Source organism: Cannabis sativa, chromosome 5 (assembly GCF_029168945.1).
Source record: "Cannabis sativa cultivar Pink pepper isolate KNU-18-1 chromosome 5, ASM2916894v1, whole genome shotgun sequence".
NCBI lineage: Eukaryota > Viridiplantae > Streptophyta > Magnoliopsida > Rosales > Cannabaceae > Cannabis > Cannabis sativa.
In genome coordinates this window covers 19571976-19594073 of record NC_083605.1, presented here as the reverse complement: position 1 = coordinate 19594073, position 22098 = coordinate 19571976, and the positions used below count along the sequence as shown (strand labels likewise).

The following is a 22098-nucleotide window of genomic DNA, read 5'->3' as shown; positions in this document are numbered from 1 at the left end:
ATTTCTGACAATGATAAGATTTCTAGTGGATTTTCGATTGGACCAGTGATAGGAGCTGTAGGTAGAGATGGATCGTTAAAAAATGATGGACCAGTAGACCTTGTACGCGCCATAACCAGAGTGAAAGAGGAAGAAATTAGTTCACTACTGATAGAAAGAGTTTCTTTATTATTGGTAATAACCCATTACATTGAAATGGAGGGTGAACCTCTTTATATAGACAAGTCCCCAAGTTGAGTAAGTTAGTTGGAGCATCTAAGTGAATAATAAACTATCTAACTAATATATACTCACTCTATTTCTCTAATACATTTCTTATTAAAATTGGAAAAAAAAAATCTTTATATCTAATAATGAAGAATTTTTAACCGCCTTCAAAAATAGGAAGCATGATTAGAATATATTAAAGTTGAAGAGTATATATTAAAGTTGAAGGACAAATATCCTAATTTGCTATTATTATAGAGTGTTCACAAATAATAAAGACAAAAAAAAAAAAAAAAAAAGAAAAAAAAAGAAAAAAATCAATAATCTCCTTTGTTTGCACTTCAAATTATGAGTGCATATAAGGTCAAATTCACCTTTACCTTCATTTCTATTGACAAATGACAATTGATCGTATAACTCGTCCTTTACTAGGCTGAAACAGATTTTAGAAAGAACCAAAAAAAAAAAACAAAAGAGGAAAGATGACTCGGGGGAAGCAGAAGATCGATGCTCAGAAGCGAAATGCGGAGAAGTATCAGAAGCAAAAGGGCTCTCAAATCGAGGCCAGAGCCGTTGCTCTCAAAGCCAACTGCCCTATTTGCAAGGTTTTTCTTTTTCATTTTTTTTTTTTTTAAATATTTATATTTATCATTTTGTTTTTCAACTCTGTCGATCATCTTCGTTGTTCCGATCGTAAATATTAAATTTCATTCTGATTATTTTGCCAGATGTTTATTTCAGGGCGGATTTACGCTATATATCTGTTAAAGCAATTTTTTTTTATTGAACTTCTTTTTGTCTGGTTAAGAATTAGGGTTGTGATCTATTACTATTTGTGTCTTCATTTTGAACTCTATGATTCATTAGTGATCTTTTCTTTTCTTTTTTAATTACAACGAAGATTTTAACTTGATTGGTTTAAGGTAATCTTGATGGTTATAAGTGGATGCCTATCTGGTTTGTTAGATGCTTCACACTAAATTTTGGTTGTGGGATAATGTGATGATGTCTACAAACTATGATTATTGTACTTGCTATATAGGGCTAAGAGTATCAATAAGAAAATCTCACTGTTTAAGATAAATAAATAAGTAAATAATTGATAAGAACACTTATAGCTGGTGGTAATGTTGTATAGTAGTTACTACTTACTAGGTATTGATATTTTAGCCTGACCCAAAATATATTTCTGTACTTATGATAACAATGCTCAAGATAAAAAATTTCTGTGGGATAGCTTTCAGTTTGGGCATCTCTTGTTGTTACTGTTAGGGAGTTCTAAGAATTTTCGTCTATTTTCTTCCCTCAAACAGTTAACAGCTTTTTAGGAATTACTGGATTGTAGATTGGGTTACTGAGCTGAACTAATGGACCTCTTCTTTCTCATTTATATTCTTCTTCTTCTTCTTCTTTTTTTGGGCTTGTGTATTTTCTTTCTTGTGAACACAAAAGTTATCCTTTTTTTTTTCTATGTGAAAGTATAACCTATACTAGCTGAATTACTTGAATCAGTATTTGTCTATGCACACTATCTAGTTCTTAGTGTTATGAACTCAACCAAACTAAACACAGGCTTTTGACAATCTTTATCCTAGGTTTTTTAAGCAATTAAATTTCAAAACTTGAGAAGTAGATTAGTCCTTTTGTGGAGTAAATAACTGGATCAGATTTGTGGAGATCTATGTATTGGGATGATTGAGCAATATCAATTCTCATTGCTGATACCACTTTATGTGTGAAGGACATTTTCTTGGTCCTTATCATGTGGATGACTTCTAGGTAATTTTGTACTTTACGAAAGGGAAAGTCATTTATTTGAGGTGGTCTCTGAGTGTTGTGTTTTATACCTAGGTAAAAGCTCCAAATGATTGAATAAGTATTGTTTTTCTAAACAATGTGGCAAATTTTCTAGGAGATGAAATAAACATCTAAAACCATGTGACCACCCAAAAAGCTATATTTGTTGCAAGATTTTTTATATCTAGGTCTAATATTGGTCATTTATTTTGTTTTTCAGAAACATAAAAGATAAACACACGCACATTTTCTAGTAGTTGGATGTTTGGTATAATTGAAAACGTCATTTTTCTTTCTCTGTTTGTTTCAGTTAACGTATGGATTGATGATTATGTGGACAACTGTTATTGAAATTTCAGGGTTTTGACTTTCTTTTCCCAAGGGTTATGAATTACTTACTCCTGTGAAATAAACTGGAGAAAAAACTAATAAAGACTATCAATTATGATTAGTTTTCATCTCCTTGGCATCTGATAGTGAAGATAAAAATGACACCATTCATATTTATATATTTTCTTCAACAGTATGTGTGTATCAAAGTATGTATATACATATATATATATTGTGCTTAGTAATGAAAAAACTTAGCAATAGGAAATGGTCATCACCATCCCTCTGTCTTTGGGGCTTAATTCTTAAAGTAGCTAAAAGCATGATTAGCTCATGGCTTCAGTAGGTTCAGAATAATTTGGAAATACTATTGTGTTTTATTAAATAAATTTATAGAATTGAAAATGGATTTGTCAAATGGTTCGGCATGATTTATACGCCTACAAGGTTTAAGAAAATAAATAATGGGGAGGCATGTAGTTTGCTATTCCCTGTTATTGGAGAATGCTTTCTTCTTTAACTAAGGAACAAGGCTTGTGGTTCAAGTTCTTCTTGGTAACTAATAACTATATAACAATTGTTGTGGTTTCTTGGTCCCAAAATATTGTTAGGTTAGGTGGGGAGTTTGGTTCCAATGGAAAAAAAAAGGAAAGGAATATTGATAATGTCGGGGAAATGCATTATGCATCTTTTACGGTAACAGGAAGTGGCCCCTTAGTCTTTTCAGAAAAAGATAAATACTTATAGCAATATACTGAAGGCAGACATCATGTCCAGTCAATTCGATAACAAGATGAAATGAACATTAAGTGTTTAATTTGGTTTTTAATGTAGTTTCATTTAAGAGAGGTTACAGATTTTAGTTTGGTTTAGTCATTAATTTTCTTTTGCTTCAAATATTATATCTTCCCTAATTGTCCTATTGGATTAAATAATAAACATGGTCTGAAGTTATTCACTCTCCCCTTCATTTTAGATTGCATGAAAATTTTTCCTTATTGCTCAACTAAATAAGTGATTCCAGATTATTTTTCTCATATATCTTTTAAAATTGATGATTAGTTTGCTTAAGAGAGTGGAATGTTATATTGTAATGTTGTTTATGCTGTTTTGTCTGTATCACGTTTAATTATGTGATACCCTGTGGATTTTCCACATCCTTGTATTTTCTTTTATAGCGTTATGAGTCTTATGACATTGCCTCAACTACAACTTTCTAATTCTGGTGATTGATAGCCTCATAATTCCATGAATTTATGCATCAGACATTTGACATATACTTGTCGAACTCGCATTTTTACTTTCCTTCATAACGACAAATGCATGCTTTCAGGTGCAACTAGCAAACGCGAAACAACTTGGGGATCATTATGCCTCCAAACACCCAAAGGAAAAGCCTCCTACTGAATCAGAGTGATTTGTTGAAAAGAAGCAAGGCAGGAAGAAGAAGATGAAGAAAAAAGGCTCAGAATGTGTGTTTCGAGCTTCTATGTGTACTTGTGAAAGTTATGAAAATCAAAATATCAAGCTTCTGTGTATTTGTTAAAATTGTATGAACCTAATGAAATTATTCCCCACCAGGCCTTATGGTCCGTGGAGATTGTACAACTATGATGGATGATTGATAAAACATTTCTATCACATCTGGAGTTCAATCAATGCATGTAAAGTGGTTGTTTTGGCACGTTTTTAGTTTGCTTTGCACTTGCAGTAGCATTGATATCAATTTGGTATCAAGTTTAATACACAAATCATCGGCAAAAAAAGAAAGGCTTACGGTTTAGTGTTGGTGAATACTGTTGTCTAAAGTTCATTCAAAAAATATGAGTTTTGAAACTCAAATAGTCCTTAACTGTCTTTGAGATGAGATCTTTATTATTTAGTACAACCATCTACTTCATACAAGTATTTTATTTATTTATTTATTTTTTATGTTGTATAAAAACATAATCAACTTCATAATTAATTTCAGCAGCCTACAAACATACCCCAGTCACAACAGCTCCAAAGCCAATCTAGTCATCTAGATTTACACTAGCATAGCATCCACAGACAGCATCACCTCACCTAAATCCAAAGGAGCAGCATGCACACTACCATTAACAGTCCTTCCAGGGAAGTATTAGTACAAGTTACAACATCAGTCAAAATCTTTCCAGAATGATAATAAAAGTATGTAAAGTAGGGCTGAACATCGGGTGGGTTTACCGGGTTTCGGGTTGGCGGGTTTCGGGTTCACGGGTTTCGGGTTCAAAAAATTGAAACCGAACCCGGACCCGAATAGGGCATGGGTTGGCGGGTTGGCGGGTTGGCGGGTCACGGGTTGGCGGGTTTCGGTTGGTCGGGTTTAGCGGGTTGGCGGGTTGACCCGGTCAACTCAGTCAACTCGGTCAACTCTTTAAAAAAAATTAATTTTTTATTCAAATAATTATTTTTGTAATTTTTTTATTTATTAAATTAAGCATATATAATATAACAATTTGTTCATAGTATCTATTATTGAAGAAAAAAATACATAATCAATCCAACCAACAAACAAACAACCTATTTATCAAAGATTCAAATCAAACTTCATATTCATGTTCATGAATCATGATAAAAGTGAAAACTAAAATATTTTAAAATACATCCATATCCAATATCCATAGTCCATAAAAATCTAAAGTCCATATTATATATATATATATATATATATAAAAAGAGTAATAAAAGAAATATATATAATATATTTATAAACCGGGTTGGCGGGCGGGTTCGCGGGTTCAACCCGAAACCCGGTACCCCTAAAATCTCAACCCGCCAACCCACCCGAAGGGTACCGGGTTGAACCCAACCCGCCCGAAACTTTTTTTTAAATTTTTTTTGCGGGTTCACTAGTTCGGGTTCGGGCGGGTTGCTCGGGTTCGGGTCAAACCCGTTCAAAATGTTCAGCCCTAATGTAAAGTCTACAAGTATTTGTGGCCTGCAAATATTAGTGAAAGAAAAAAAGATCAAGAATAAAAATTAGAAGAAAATGTTTTCTTAAATTTTAGAATTTTTTTTTTAACACTATCTCCTTTGAATGGTTGTTGTATTTCATTGTTTTGTAGTGTCAATATTGTTTTGAATATTACTTAGCATGGGAATTTGCAATCTTTAAAGTGGTTTTGGGATCAAATAATGCATTGTTTTGAGCAGCAGCTTTATTGTTTGTATTAATTCTTGATCCCACAAATGAGTAACTTTATAATAAGTAATATTGTTAGATCGTTTAGTCATAGTGAAGGTCCACAATCTCAAACTAAAATCAAAATAAACAAAATTGCTACTCTGATTAACGAGTATCCCTTTCTTGATCAGCCACTTCAACTTACCCTTGTGCAACATATCCCTCCACCTTTAAGTTCCAACATTTTAGTGGAGAATGTTCTTGGTTGCCTTTTTGCTGCCCATTCCAATGGTCTTAAAGCCCTTCAGTTTTTTTGATTATTCCCTCCATCATTCATAATTTAGTCTAAGTGCTGATGCTTTCACATCCTTGTACGAATGCGGTATTTCGATAGAGCTTGGGAGTTGTTGAAAAGAATCAGAAAAGACCATCTGTCCTTGCTTATTAGGGGTGTTCATGGATTGGTTTGGTCTGAATTTTCATAGTTTTTGAACCAAATCAGTATAACGGTTTTTTGAATATTAGAAACCAAACCAGACCAAAAAATTTCTCAAACCAAACCAAACCATTAAGAACGGTTTGATTTGGTTTGAAACCACGGTTTAAGTAGAATTTATAATTATTTATATTTTTTAAAGTAATTGTACTATTTTTACGAAATTTTTAATTTTATTTTTCAAAATTTAAATTTAACATGATAAGTAATAGATCTATAACATATAAAATAATAGTATAAAAATATTTTTAAAAGTCAAACATAACATAAAAATTTAAAATTCATACAATAAAAAACTTGACACACAAAAAAGTTCTAAATTATACATATAGTCATATATAAAAAATATATAAATTAATTATTTATTATAAACGGTTCGGTCCGGTTTAACCGTTTATTATTTATTTCGAATCGCAACCGAACCATTACGCCTTAACTAGTCTGGATTGACCAAACTACCAAAAACGGTTTCTCCGGTTACGATTTACAATGATTTGGATTGTAGTGGTCCGGATTTAAATCGCAGTTTTTCAGTTTATATAAACAGCCCTATTGCTTACTCTAATGTCAGTTAGCATCATGCTCTCAAAGATTGCCAAGTTCCAGTCCTATGAAGACACGTTTGCTGCATTTGAAAACATGGAGAACAAAATTTTTGTTGGGAGGAAATTCGGTACAGAGGAGTTCAATGCACTTCTTCGAGCATTTTGCACACAAAGGCAGATGAAGGAGGCACGGTCAGTGTTCCTAAAGATGCCCCTGACAAAAAGAGTGAATATGTTGCTATTGGGTTTTAAAGAATCAAGAGATACTACTGCTGTCGAATTGTTTTATCATGAGATGATTTCAAGAGGTTTTAAGCAAAATATTGTCACCTATAATATTAAGATTGATGTCTATTGTAAAACAGGCTGCTTTGGTGGTGGTTTGAGACTCTTCGAAGAGATGGAGCGGTCAAATTTGTCCCCCATGCTAGGAACAATAACTACTTTTATTCATGGAGCTGGAATTGCTCCGAATCCAATAATGGCATGAAAATTGTTTGATAAACTCTCTGCGAGAAACTTATGACCTGATTCTAGGGCTTATAATGCTTTTATGAGTTTGCTTATTAGGTGTAAAGATGCACAGGCCGCAACTACCTTAATGGGTGAGATGAAAGAGAAACATATAATTCATGATTGGACGACCTATTATTAGATTAGTTTAGTTTTGGTTAAGTCAGTTATATTAGTTACCTTTTACTGTGCCAGTATATATATATGTACCTCCCCTAACATTCAATCAGTTGTAACAAATATTTCACATTCAATTTGTTCAATAAAGAAAAATGCTCTGTTTCCACTAATATGGTATCAGAAGACTCCTCCTCCTTCAAGCTTCAAGAAATCAATTGAAGCTTCTTTCTGTTGGGTTTTATGCCCTAAATAAAACTCTTTACAATCTGATTAGTTATCAATGTAAGAAATTTGAAGTGATTGATGTTTTCATCAATTTTACATGCTAATGGTTTAATATGTTTATTACATTCACACACACAAAATCAGTTAAATCCAGATCATATGTTTATTCACAATTATAGTATCGTCAACACAGTGGAATGTGATGTGATCATATGAATCAAAAGACTTGGTCCCTGTTTCATCAGTGTTATTGGATTTACACTAATGTGATAGTCAGCGATGATGTATACTTACACTTGGAGTAAGTGTTATGTTCTTTCCAGGACATTAGTAAAGTATACTAGTTTCAAATGTATGGAGTATACATTGGACTGGACCGATATTGCAACTAAGTTAAGATATTACAAACTTACCGTTATATATATCTTTCCAAGTCAATATCAGTAGTTGATCTTAAGATTAAAAGAATCTAAATCCTGATATGCTTAGGCTCAACTTAGGAGTACTATTCATGTTCTTTGATTTATTAGTTAAGCCTACTTTTAGGTCAGGGTGATACATATATTTTGGAAACATGATAGTATGATTGAGTGGGAGTGCTGAACATAAATATGGAATCTATAGCTTCTACTGGTGTATAGAAGTAAAGTGATGATTCCCTTCGAGCTTAGCAAATAGAAGTAAATGGATGAGCTCTTGTTTAACTGACTAATTATTAGATCACTAAACACCATTTACAGGTAGCTAAGTGTTTTAAGGGGCAAAATACATTGAGGGGTGAGAACGGTAAAGAAATCCCATCTCGATGTAGATCATCTATATAGAGGATTTTTAAATCACAATAAGATTATAACAATGGTTAAATGAGATAGCATATTGATATCGTGGAACATACAATATGCTCTATATAAGTCTGAGAGTGCAATTCTAAGTTCTAAGAGTGGATTCAACGAAGAATTAATAAGTAGGAATTTACTTGGTAAATTTGGTTCACTTATTGGAAGCTCAGCATATAGATCCATGGTCCCCATTCTAGTTGAGAACATTCTGCTTGTAAGACTCATTAATTGATTCGTGATTGATCAATTATAATTCTAAAGTTAGACTATGTCTAATTTTATGAATTTTCACTAAGCAGGGGTGAAATTGTAAAGAAAAGAGTTTCTAGGTTTATTTATTTATTAATGGACTTTATATGTCTAATTAATAATTAAATTAAATGATAATATTATTTAATAATCTATTTTAGTTATTAAATAGTTAGTTTTGGCATTTAAAAGGTTAGAATTGGAAAATTGGCATTTTTGAGAAAATAGAAATAAAATTTGATAAAACTGCAAAATCAAGTGGGGCCCACTACTACACCTTGGCCGACCACTTATTGTGGAGTTTCAAATTGATTTTTTCATTATTTTAATGCCAAATAATTCTCAACCTAAACCTAGTAGTTGCCTATAAATAGAAAGTGATGGCTCAGCCAAATCACATGCTTTCATTAGTAATCTGACAGAAATTTCTCTCTTCAGAAAAACTGAGCCTTCCCCACTTTCTATACCTGGCCGAAACCCTCTCTTCTCTTTTCCCTTCATCAATTTTGACCCTAGTGAAAGAGTGAGTGCCCACACACAGCAAGCAGTAACTCAATCATAGATTGGAAGACTGTGAAGGATCAAACTTGAAGAAGAAGGACATTCAGGCTCAGATCTTGATTATACTCTGCTACAGAAAGGATACAAGGGTTAGAGATCTGAGTGGAAGGAGACATTAATTCTGCTGCATCAATGTAAGGTTTTCTTAACTTTATATGTGTTTAATTTATCGTTTTAGAAAGTTCATATTTAGGGTGTTTAAACAACATACTTGTGAGTAGATCTAAGATCCTGGTAAAATAAATTCCAACACTTTCCTCTTCAACAATGGTCCGTACTAGGGCCACCATCTCAGCTACCTCCACTGCTCAGAATCCTCCAGTGGTCGATGCTACCAACTAGGGGTGTACATCAAACCACTCAAACTTCTTAAACCGCCCGCACCGCAAAAAAAATGCAGTTTGAAATTCTTCGCGGTGCGGTTGCGGTTTGAATTTTTCCCAAACCGCGCGGTGCAGTGCGGTTTGCGGTTTTGAATTATTAAACCGCGATTCACACCGCACTGCACTGCATGTTTTAAAATTTCAAGTTTATATTTATTTAATTAAGCTCATACGTATGAGCCCAACCCAAGCCCATAAATCTTAGGGCAAAATCCATAACATTTCACAAACCCTCTCTTCTTAGCAACAAACTCAAGCCCATACATGTGTATTGAAATTTGGAGTTGGAAGTTTGTGTTTGTTTTATTTTTAATAAAGTATGTTAGTTGTACATTTATAGTGTTGTTGGAATTTAATTAGTTTCAAGTTTGTTATTTTGATTTAGGTGTGTTGTTGAAACTTTAAAAAGATTATTGACTTATTGTTGTTGTTATAACTTTTATTAGTCTCAAGTTTGTTGTATATTCTTAAGTGTTTTAGAATAATTATATTAATGATAGTTTAATTATTTTATGATGATTTCAAAAAAAAAAAATTGTGATAGTTCAAACTGCATAAACCGCACCGCACCGCATCATTTTTTGCAGTGCGGTTTTTGCAATTTTTTAGTATCGCGGTGCGGGTGCGGTTTGGAAAATAGGAAAAACCGCATGTGCGGGTTGGTTTGAAAAAATGGTTAAAAACTGCCCCACCCACACCGCGAATACCCCTACTACCAACGCCCCACCACCAACAATCGAATCCGCTGACCATTTACATCCCAATCTCGAACCTGTTTCTCGACCTAATCCAGTCGAACAGAACAATCAACACCAGATTCCTGTCTCAAGATCCAATCCTGTCGATCAATCCTCACAGGAACAAAATCTTCTTCCTCGATCCACGCCAATCAAGAGACCTCCCTATGAAGATATTCGGTCTCCCTACTACCTCAGTAATGCAGACCCTCCAGGGCTGGTTCTTGCTACTCCAACTCTCACAGACCGCAATTTTCAGCCATGGAAAAGAGACTTCAAGATCCCCATAGGAGCCAGAAATAAAACTCCATTCTTGGAAGGTATCGTACCTCAACCCCCTATCCATGATAATCTTTATAGTTCTTGGATACAATGCAATCAATTAGTTATGTCATGGATACTTCACTCTATTTCACCTGAGATTAAGAGCAGTATCATGTATCTCGACACTGCTGCCGAGATGTGGACTGTTCTAAACAACAAGTTTAATCAAGGAAACGGTCCAAGAATATTCGAGCTGAACAAAACCTTGACATACCTTCATCAAGGTGATGACACAGTGAGTGCTTATTTCACAAAGTTGACAGCAATGTGGGACGAAATCAACCAACTTCCCCCACGAATTCCCTGTTCTTGTGCAGCTGCAGCACAAAATCAAGATTACCTCAACCATGACCAAGTTTTACAATGCCTCAAAGGATTGAATGAAACCTATCATGCTACACGTGACCAAATTCTCTTAATCGATCCTTGCCCCCACTTAACAGAGTCTTTTCTATGGTCATACACCAAGAAAGACAAAGAACTCTTGGCAATAGATTAACACCACCAATTGATGCTGCAACACACAAACAATCCTCCTACAGATCCCACTCCTGCTCCCAATCAAACCTCCAAATATAAAAGACCAAGACCTCATTGCACTCACTGTCAAAAACCTGGTCATTACAAGGATAAATGTTACTTTCTACATGGTTTTCCACCTGGTTATGGCAAACCCCGATCCACTGATACAACATTTACCACCAACAAAAAACCAGAACTGGTTCTTTTTCTCGAACCAATCCTCAAACTCACCAACTTTCAACCTCACAAAGTGATCCTTGAACATCTCAACTCACTGCACCTCAATGTCAGCAGTTAATCTCCATGCTCAGTCAACAATTGCAGCCCACAACTGATGCATCAACATCAGAAGGACCAGCAATCAACAACTTTACTGGTAACAAAAATTCTCAAGCGCCTCATTGTTGGGTAATAGATAGTGGTGCTACTCACCACGTTTGCTGCAACATTAGATGTTTTTCTCATATCACAAAATCCACAACACACAAGTCTGTCACATTACCAAATGGTAATACTGTCAAAATAGAACTTGTTGGAACCGTGCCTATAAACTCTGCTATAACTTTGCACAATGTTCTATTTGTTCCCAAATTTCAATTAAATTTACTCTTTATTACTTCTCTAATTGATGACAGCCAATATCATGTTTCTTTGACACCTAACTTGTGTTATATTCAGGACCATCATCAGACCTTGACGATTGGGACTGCTAGAAGAATCGGCAAACTTTACCACATCAACCAAGATGCCTCTTATTACCAAGCATATAGTACTATCTCTTGTAATATACAAACTACAAACCATTGGCATTCATGCCTTGGTCACCCATCTGTATTGATTATAAACAAATTAAATAAAAGGCTGAAATTTTCTTTTGATGCATCTACTGTACACAATTGTCCAACTTGCCATTTTTCTAAACAAAAGAAACTCCCTTTCGTATCTCATAATAATTTTGCAATTGAGTCATTTGACTTAATCCATCTTGACATTTAGGGACCTTACCCCACTCCTTCAACCGAAGGTTATAAGTATTTCCTAACCATTGTGGATGACCACTCAAGGTACACATGGTTATATTTCCTTAGGGCCAAATCAGATGCCCCTACAATCATTCATAACTTCTTCACCTTTGTCAATGTTCATTAAAAAAAGAATATAAAGTCAGTAAGAACAGACAATGCAAAGGAATTAAAACTCAAAGGTTTTTATGCCTCTCAAGGCACTATACATCAAAATTCATGTGTGGCTAGACCACAACAAAATGCTATTGTTAAAAGAAAACATCAGCACATACTTAATGTAGCAAGAGCTCTTACTTTTCAATCCAATCTCCATTTATCCTATTGGAATCATATGGTCAAAACTGCTGTTTATCTCATTAATAGAACACCATCTGTTGTTCTTAAAGACAACACACCATATGAGTTGCTGCATAACAAACCCCCCAACTATAATCATTTAAGAAATTTTGGTTGCTTAGCTTATGTTTCTCCTACTCACATTGATCATAAATTTGCACCTCGGGCTAAATCTTGTATTTTCATAGGTTACCCTGACCATATGAAAGCTTACACCCTTCTTGACATCCAAACAAATAACATTTTCCAATCAAGAGATGTCATATTCTATGAAGAAATATACCCTATGCAAAATAATACACCAAATATAGAAATTGACAGTTTTTTTCCTAACAGTCAACATGAAACATATCAGCATCCACCAATTTTTCTAACTGCTTCAGATCACGCAACTGATAATGCATCACCTGAGGCAACACCAGCAACCACTACTGATTCGAATAAATCAGTTGCACCAGGAAAAATAGTTGCACCAGCAACTAATCCTGACTTAACTAAATCAGTTGACAAAGCAACCATACCAGCTACTAAATCAACTAAATCAGGCAGAAAAATCAACACCCCTGCCCACCTTAAAGATTTTAGTTGTCATACTATCAGCAGCACACAATATCCTCTCTCGAACTATCTCTCTTATCATAAACTCTCCCCTAAATTCAGGGCAGCAGTTCTAGCTACTTACCACCTGCTTGAACCCACACCCTACACTCAAGCATGCAAAGAAAAAATATGGAACGATGCCATGGATACAGAAATTGATGCTCTCAAAGCAAACAATACTTGGATTGTTGTCCCATTACCTCTAGGACAACACACAATCAGCAACAAATGGGTTTACAGGATAAAGTATAATCCTGATGGCTCTGTTGAAAGATGCAAAGCTCAGCTCGTAGCAAAAGGCTACACTTAACAACAAGGAATTGATTTATGCCCCTGTAGCTAAATTTAACACACTTAAACTTTTGTTTGCTCTAGCCGCAATAAACTAATGGCATCTTCACCACATGGACATCAATAATGCTTTCTACATGGCGATCTTAATGAGGACATCTACATGAAATTTCCTCAAGGATACAAACCAAAAGGCAACATACCTCCTAATGCAGTATGCAAACTGAAAAAGAGTTTATATGGCCTAAAACAATCATCAAGGCAATGGTATGCCAAACTGAGCACTACATTGCTACAACAAAATTTTATTCAATCCAAGAATGATCATTCACTTTTCATAAGGAACACCAACAATGTTTTCTTAGCAATCTTAATATATGTTGATGACATAATCGTTGCAACCAACAATACTACAGCTCTAAATCAATTCATCAACACCCTCGATTCCCAATTCAAACCCAAAAATCTTGGACCACTTCACTTCTTCTTAGGCCTTGAAATAGCTTGAAATAATCATGGCATCTCTGTAACTCAGCGTCCATTCACTATACAATTACTGCAAGAAACAAGAACTCTTGGCACAAAACCTGTTTCAACCCCAATGGAACCAAACATCAAAATTGACAATGAAACAGGACCTCTTCTAGACAATCCAACTCAGTACCGAAGCCTCATTGGAAAGCTCGTCTACCTCACAATAAATTGCCCTGATATATCATTTGCTGTTGCCAAACTAAGTCAGTACCTACAGGCCCCTCATGCACCACATCTCACAGCAGCTAATCGCGTCATTCAGTACCTCAAAGGCACACCTGGACAAGGCTTATTCTTCTACAAAGATGCTCCCACTCCTCTCCAATTTTGAGTATTTGCAGATGCAGATTGGGGATCATGCTTGGACACACGACGGTCTATCTCAGGTTACTGCATCTTCCTAGGAAAATTTCTAATCTCCTGGAAATCAAAGAAACAGCAAACGGTCTCTCGCTCCTCTGCAGAAGCAGTACCAAGCAATGGCAAACACATCATGTGAGCTAACATGGCTTCATTCCATCATTGTCGATTTCAACATCAACATTCAACTGCCATCTGTTCTCTTCTGTGACAACAATGCTGCCATACACATTGCAGAAAATCCTGTTTACCACGAAAGAACTAAACATGTTGAAATCAACTGTCATCTCATAAGGGAGAAGATCAACAACGACACTATCAAAACAAATCATGTTCCTACCAAGTCTAACTTAGCTGATATTTTTACTAAACCTTTGTTTCCCAATCAATTTCATTACATTGTATCCAAGATGAGTGTTTAAAATTTATACACTCCATCTTGAAAGGGGCTATTAGATTAGTTTAGTTTTGGTTAAGTCGGTTATATTAGTTACCTTTTTCTGTGCCAGTATATATATGTGTACCTCCCCTAATATTCAATAAGTTATAACAAATATTTCACATTCAATTTGTTCAATAAAGAAAAATGCTCTGTTTCCACTAATACCTATCACACAATCTTGTTTGACTTGATTAGAAAAAGGACTTTGAAGGTACTATATGAAAAAATGACTGAAAGAAAATTTGTCCAAAAAACGCGTACGGTGGTTATGTTGATGAAAGTTTACTGTGAAAATTGTCGGATTGATCTAGGCTTGTATTTTTATGGGGTTATTTAGTGGAGAATGGATATTGCCCTATTGGAGCTTTTCCTGACAGGATTATGCTCCAGAGGTTTTCTCAACGATGCTTTTGACTGCTCCATAAAAGTCCTGGAGAGAGGGAGGCTGTAATATCCCGGAAAATAAATAATATCTAAATAGGCATCTTTTATCAAATATGTAATTATTTTGGTAATGGATTAAGATTATGATTTTACTTGGTGTAATTAGGGTGAATTTATTTATTGATTAAATAAGCGTAATTTATAAATTACGAAGATTATTTTAGAATATGTGGGTGTTATGGATACCATTTTTGAAATAAAATGTTTTTGGGCTTGGTGACCATGGAAGCTCGACGGAGTGGTTAGAATGTCACGACAATAAAGGATGGATTATTTTTGGAAATATTCTAGCCTAGTTTAATCTTTAAGTTGTTGGTTAGACGGGATTAGTTAAAATGACCAAATGTCCCTAGGGTTTTAATTTGAATTTTACCATTTATGGAGGGGTAAAAGTGTCATTTTGAGGGTTTGTATTTGATTTTGTCTTTATGTGTTTTTCTTGGCTGATTATTATGTAATAATAATAATAATTAATTAAAATGGAAAAAAAGAGGGTTCTTTTGGTGTTAGAAGCTATTAAAGGAGAAGCTTTGAAGAGAAATCAATCTCACTTCCTCTCTCTCCTTCGTGACCTAGAGCTAGCCAAAACCAGGGGCTCTTCTTAATTTCTTTCAGCTTTTAAGCAGATTTGATACCCAAGATCATCCTAGAAGCTTTGGAGGTAAGTTTATTTCTTTGAGGATTATAAATTTCATTATTTTAGGTTGGTTTTGGAATTTCGTGGCTGTAGGATTAATTTAGGTTGAGATTGTGTTTTTAGGTCTATTTTGGAGTGTGTTAAAGTTTGAATCAAGTGATTTTAATGGCTGTTTAGATTGAATGTGTTTAGTTAAGTAATTTGAGCTTAATTTACATTTAAGATAGTGATTTTGAGTAAATTGATAAATTGTGGTTAATTGATGTGTTGGATATGTTGTATTTGGTATGTTATACTGTTCTGAAAATACAATTTAGGTCTGTGATGGTTTTGGTTCGAGCTGGGGAAGAAAACCCAGAATTTTTCTGGTCTGCGAGCAACCGGTCGACCAGTTGGTTCTGGTGTACCAGAACTAGTCGACCGGTTACCTGCAGGGGAAAATTTTCGGGTTTTCTCTGAACCCTGTTTTTGCTGGAGGTGGAACCTAATACCTGTCTTTGATTGTTTTTGAGTTATTTGGTCTATTTTGAAATTGTTTAGGGCTAAGTATTATCGGTTTTAAATTAGGGTTTTAATCCATAAATTTCGAGTTAAGGTATTCATTGAGTTCTAATTGTCGTGACATAGGACCAGGATCGCCTAGCTTGTTTCCACTCAGGTCGACCCGTACGTTGGAATTCTGAACTAAGGTAAGAAAGGTGGTAAGCACTGTATGTGGCTAAATATTAATTGTGAATGGTTATGGCCTTGATTATTATCAAGACTTTGATTAATGTTTGTTGAGCCTAGGTTATGACCTAGGGTGGGAAGCGGTTAATACCGTTATGAGTAATTACTCTTGAAACTGCGGTTAGGTTTCTTACTTATCGTTTGCTTCATCGGGCAACGATAGTGACATATTCAGCTCGTGGTTAACGAGTGATAAAGGGGTACTTTATAAAGTATTATGATTGTGTGTTTATGATATTGTGTAAATGTGGAAGCATGTTGATATGAGATTGAATTGATGGTTATTATTGGTTATTGTTTTATTCACCTTTCTTGCTAAGTCTCTGTGACTCACGGGTGCTTTATGGTGCAAGTAAAGGGAAGGCTAAGGTTGAGCAGCCATGAGTGCGAAGTCATAGCAGCAATGTACATATCAGCCGCAGTGGCACAGCCTAGTGAACAAGTTGTTCTATTTTGAATGTATTTTGGGAATACAAAGTTTATGTTGTAAAAAAACACTGTTAAACTAGTTTGTGAATATTTTGAAAATTGTGGGTCCCCGTAGTTCTCATTACATATCTTTTACTATAAAGAAGTTTTTATATGCTTGATTTTAATTATCACAAATTTAATTACCCACACTTTTGGTATCATTATATAGTATCAAAATAAGAATTTTATAAAAGCACACACGTGGCATCCCTGTTGGACAGGGCGTTACAACATGGTATCAGAGCACCAAGGTTTTTAGATCCTGAAGACTGGTTTGATATGTACATTGGCTGCAAGGACTTGATCGACTCATGGTTTAGTAAGGTTTTAGTTAAAAGATAGTTTGTTAATTTTCTGATTGCTTGATTATCTGAATTGTGTTGATATTGGAATTGTGTGGGAAGGATTATGATATATGGAAATACTTATCAGTATTGTTATCACTTGGAATGTGACCGCATGTGTATAGATTATGCACCCGAGGCGGACTGGTAGGGGTAACCGCGAGCTAGTTGGGCTCGGGTCTGTTGTTGAGGGCGAGAACCCTTCACCCCCACCAAACTGGGAAGAGTTATACGCTGCAATGCAAAAGACTATCCAGCAGCAGCGTGAGCAAATTAGAGAATTGAGAGAGCAGCGAGCTCAGCCTGCTCTAAATCCTAATCCTGATCCTTTGGCACCTCTGGTAGTGCCACCAGATGCAGGGAATCGTTTAGAACCGTTGTATGAGCGTTTCCGGAAGCAAAATCCACAAGTGTTTGAGGGTGGTGTTGATTCACTCAAGGCAGAGTAGTGGATGAGTATGATAACATCCATCTTTGATTTTATGCGGGTCTAGGATAATGATCGAGTCAGGTGTGCTACTTATATGCTGGGAGATGATGCCCGTATTTGGTGGGAGATTGTGTCACGGGGTCATGACCTGAATAACATGACTTGGGAAGCCTTCCGGGCCTTTTTTTATGAGAAGTATTATAATAAGTCTATTCGGGCAGTAAAGGCAGAAGAGTTTATACGATTGACTCAGGGCAGCATGACTGTGACAGAGTATGCCACTAAGTTTGATCGACTGGAAAAGTTTGCTTTAGATGAGGTGGCTACTGAAGCTGCTAGGAAAGCAAAGTTCATTCGAGGGTTGGATGAACATATCGCACGGGATGTGATTGTTGCTTCTAAACAACCGGCGGTTGCTCAAACTTATGCCCAGATAATTGAACTGGCCCTAGTTTCTGAGGGTGCAGAAGATCAGATACGAAAGAAAAATATTGCCAGAAAAGATTCATGGAAGCAAACATCAGGTGCTGGTTCTGGTAGGGGTACTGATCTTGGTGACCGCAAGAAAAGACCTAGTGAATCATCAACTGCAGGCCCAGACAAAAGGTTCCAGGGTAACCAATGTTTCCGTCGAGGTGGGAACGAAAACTGGCGAACTTTCCCTGAATGCCCGAGGTGTAAAAGGTGTCACTGTTGGAATTTATTTTACCAGGATCTTAGATCTACTCACAAGTATGTTGTTTAACACCCTAAATATGAACTTTCTAAAATGATAATTAAACACATATAAAGTTAAGAAAATATTACATTGGTTGCAGCGGAATAATGTCTCCTTCCACTCAGATCTTTAACCCTTGTATCCTTTCTGTCGCAGAGTATTATCAAGATCTGAGCCCGAAGTCCTTCTCTTTGTGTGTGATCCTTCACAGTCTTCCAATCTATGATTGAGGTACCACTTGCTATGTGTGGGCACTACTCTATCACTAAGGTTTCGAAATTGTGAAGAAGAAAAGAGAGAGGGATAGGGTCGGCTATAGAGAGAAAAGTGGAAGGCTCAGTTTTTCTGAAAAAGCTATCAGAAGAAAACTTGTTGAAAACTTGTATTTTGACTGAGCCATCACTTTCTATTTATAGGCAACTACTAGGTTTAGGTTAGTAATTATTTGGAATTAAAATAATGAAAAATATTAATTGAAAAAAGCTCACTAAGTGGCCGACCACAGGTGTTATTGGGCCTCACTTAGATTTTGCAGTTTTCACAATTTTTATTTCTATTTTCTCAAAAACGCCAATTTTCCAATTCTAACCATTTAAATGCCAAAACAAATTATTTAATAACTAAAATAGATTATTAAATAATATTGTCATTTAATTTAATTATTAATTAGACATATAGAGTCTCTTAATTAATAAATAAACCTAGAATCTCTTTTCTTTACAAGTTCACCCCTGCTTAGTGAAAAATCACAAATTAGACATAGTCTAACTTTAGAATTATAATTGATTAATTACAAATTAATTATTGAGTCTTATAAGAAGCATAGTCTCAACTAGAATGGGGACCATGGATCTATATGCTGAGCTTCCAATAAGTGAACCGAATTTACTAAGTAAATCCCTACTTATTAATTCCTCGTTGAATCCACTCTTAGAACTTAGAATTGCACTCTCAGACTTATATAGAGCATATTATATGTTTCACGATATAGATATGCTATCTCATTTAACCATTGTTATAATCTTATTGTGATCAAAGATCCTCTATATAGATGATTTACATCGAGATGGGATAATTTTACCGTTTTCACCCCTCAACGTATTTTTTCCCTTAAAACACTTAGCTACCTGTAAATGATGTTTAGTGATCTAAGGAATAGTCACTTAAACAAGAGCTCATCCATTTACTTCTATTTAGCTAAGCTCGAAGAGAATCATCACTTGACTTCTATACACCAGTAGAAGCTATAGATTCCATATTTATGTTCAGCACTCTCACTCAATCATACTATCATGTTCCCAAAATATACGTATCACCCTGACCCAAAAGTAGGCTTAACTAATAAATCAAAGAACATGAATAGTACTCCTGAGTTGAGCCTAAGCATATCAAGATTTAGATTCTTTTAATCTTAAGATCAACTACTGATATTGACTTGGAAAGATACAACGGTAAGTTTATAATATCTTAACTAAGTTCAATATCGGTCCAGTCCAATGTATACTCCATACATTCGAAACTAGTATACTTTACCAACGTCCTGGAAAGAACATAACACTTACTCCATGTTTAAGTACACATCATCGCTGATTATCACATCAGTGTAAATCCAAAACACTGATGAAGCAGGGACTTAGTCTTTTGAATCATATAATCATAATCACATTCCACTGTGTTGACAATACTATAATTGTAAATAAACATATGATCTAGACTTAACAAATTTTGTGTATAAACATTAAAACATATTAAACCATAAGCATGTAAAATTCATGCAAACATAAATCACTTCAAATTTCTTGTATTGATAATTAATCAGATCGTAATGGGTTTTATTTAGGGCACAAAACCCAACAGTCACCAGGGCAAGTGTCAGGCCAGGGTCTGTTTCCACTGTAGGGTAGTGGGTCACATGAAGAGGAATTTTCCACAGCTGCTTCGGTTAGAGCAAAAGAAGGATGATATACCCGCTCCTGCCCGAGTGTTTGCCCTGACTCAAGCTGAGGCTGAGGCTGGTCCTTCCACTGTGACAGGTCAGCTTTCTGTTGCTGGTACTTAATTGACTGTTTTAATTGATTCTGGTGCGACGCATTCTTATATTTCAAGTAGAATAATTGAGAAGTTGAATAGACCTAGTGATGTGCTTCCTAGAGGTTTTAGAACTTTGCTGCCTACTGGGGAGTTGGTTATCTCCAGCAGGTGGGTGAGATCCCTTCCAGTATTTGTGGAAGGAAGGGAGTTATCAATTGATCTGATAGAACTAAATTTTGAAGACTTTGATGTTATTTTGGGTATGGATTGGCTTGCAAAGTATAACGCCACTATTGATTGCAAGAGAAAAATGGTATCTTTTTAGCCTGAGGGTGAGGACCCATTCGTATTTGTGGGTAAGATGTAGGGATCCTGGGTTCCATTAATTTCAGCGCTTAATGCAAGAGATTTGTTATGTAAGGGGTGCATTGGCTTCTTAGCAAATGTTGTGGATATTACCATGGAACCACCAGCGGGATCGGAGCATGTCCCAGTGGTTCGAGAATTTCTGGATGTGTTCCCAGAAGAGTTACCGGGATTGCCACCGAAACGTGAAATTAATATTGAGATTGATCTAATACTAGGAGCAGAGCCTATATCAAGAGCTCCTTACAGGATGGCACCTGCGGAGCTGAAAGAGTTAAAAGTTCAATTACAGGGGATGATGGATTTAAAATTCACTAGACCTAGTACTTCACCTTGGGGTGCACCAGTTTTGTTCGTGAAAAAGAAAGATGGAACCTTACGAATGTGCATTGATTATCGGGAGTTAAACAAGTTGACAGTGAAGAACAAGTACCCTCTGCCAAGGATAGATGATTTATTTGATCAGCTGCAGGGAAAGACCGTCTTCTCCAAGATCGATCTTCAATCTGGTTATCACCAGTTGAGGATTCGGGAAGAGGATATTCCCAAAACAACTTTCCAGACCTAGTATGAACACTATGAAATTCTGGTAATGTCCTTCAGATTAATAAATGCCCCAGCACATTTATGGACTTGATGAACTGGGTGTTCAAAGACTTTCTAGATGATTTTGTTATTGTCTTTATTGATGATTTTCTAATTTATTCAGACTCAGAAGAGACTCTCGAAAGACATCTTCGAATGGTGTTACAACGTCTCAAGGAGCATAAGTTGTATGCCAAGTTCAAGAAATGTGAATTCTGGTTACCCCAGGTGAGTTTCTTGGGGCATGTGGTAAGTAAAGATGGTATTCTAGTGGATCCAGTAAAGATTGAAGCAGTACGCAACTGGCCTCGACCTAAGTCAGCAATTGAAGTTAGTGTTGGAATTATTTTACCAGGATCTTAGATCTACTCACAAGTATGTTTATTAACACCCTAAATATGAACTTTCTAAAACGATGAAATAAACACGTATAAAGTTTAAGAAACCTTACATTGGGTGCAGCGGAATTAAATGACTCCTTCCGTTCAGATCTCTAACCCTTGTATCCTTTCTGTCGCAGAGTATTATCAAGATCTGAACCTGGATCTCTTTCTCTGAATCCTTGATGCTGAAACTCCTTTGTTGATGATCTTTCTTCACGATCTTCCTCACTATGATTGAGGTATTGCTTGCTGTGTGTGGGCACTACTCTAATCACTAAGGTAAGTTCGAAATATGAAGGAAGAAGAGATAGAGAGAGAGAGTGGCGGCCAAGGAAGAGAGAGAAGGCTCAGGTTTTTCTGATTCAGAAGTGTAATT

The 22098-nt window shown here is 35.6% G+C and overlaps 1 long non-coding RNA gene and 1 pseudogene across 1 annotated transcript; both read left to right on the top strand.

Moving 5' to 3' along the window:
- The first annotated feature begins 401 nt into the window (after positions 1-401).
- On the top strand, positions 402-4018 carry LOC115716974 (uncharacterized). Its single transcript, XR_004011642.2, has 2 exons — positions 402-812; positions 3668-4018. It is a non-coding gene; the product is annotated as an uncharacterized LOC115716974 (long non-coding RNA).
- Positions 4019-5463: 1445 nt separating this feature from the next.
- LOC133028993 (pentatricopeptide repeat-containing protein At3g61360-like) lies at positions 5464-15062 on the top strand (annotated as a pseudogene).
- Positions 15063-22098: the final 7036 nt, after the last annotated feature.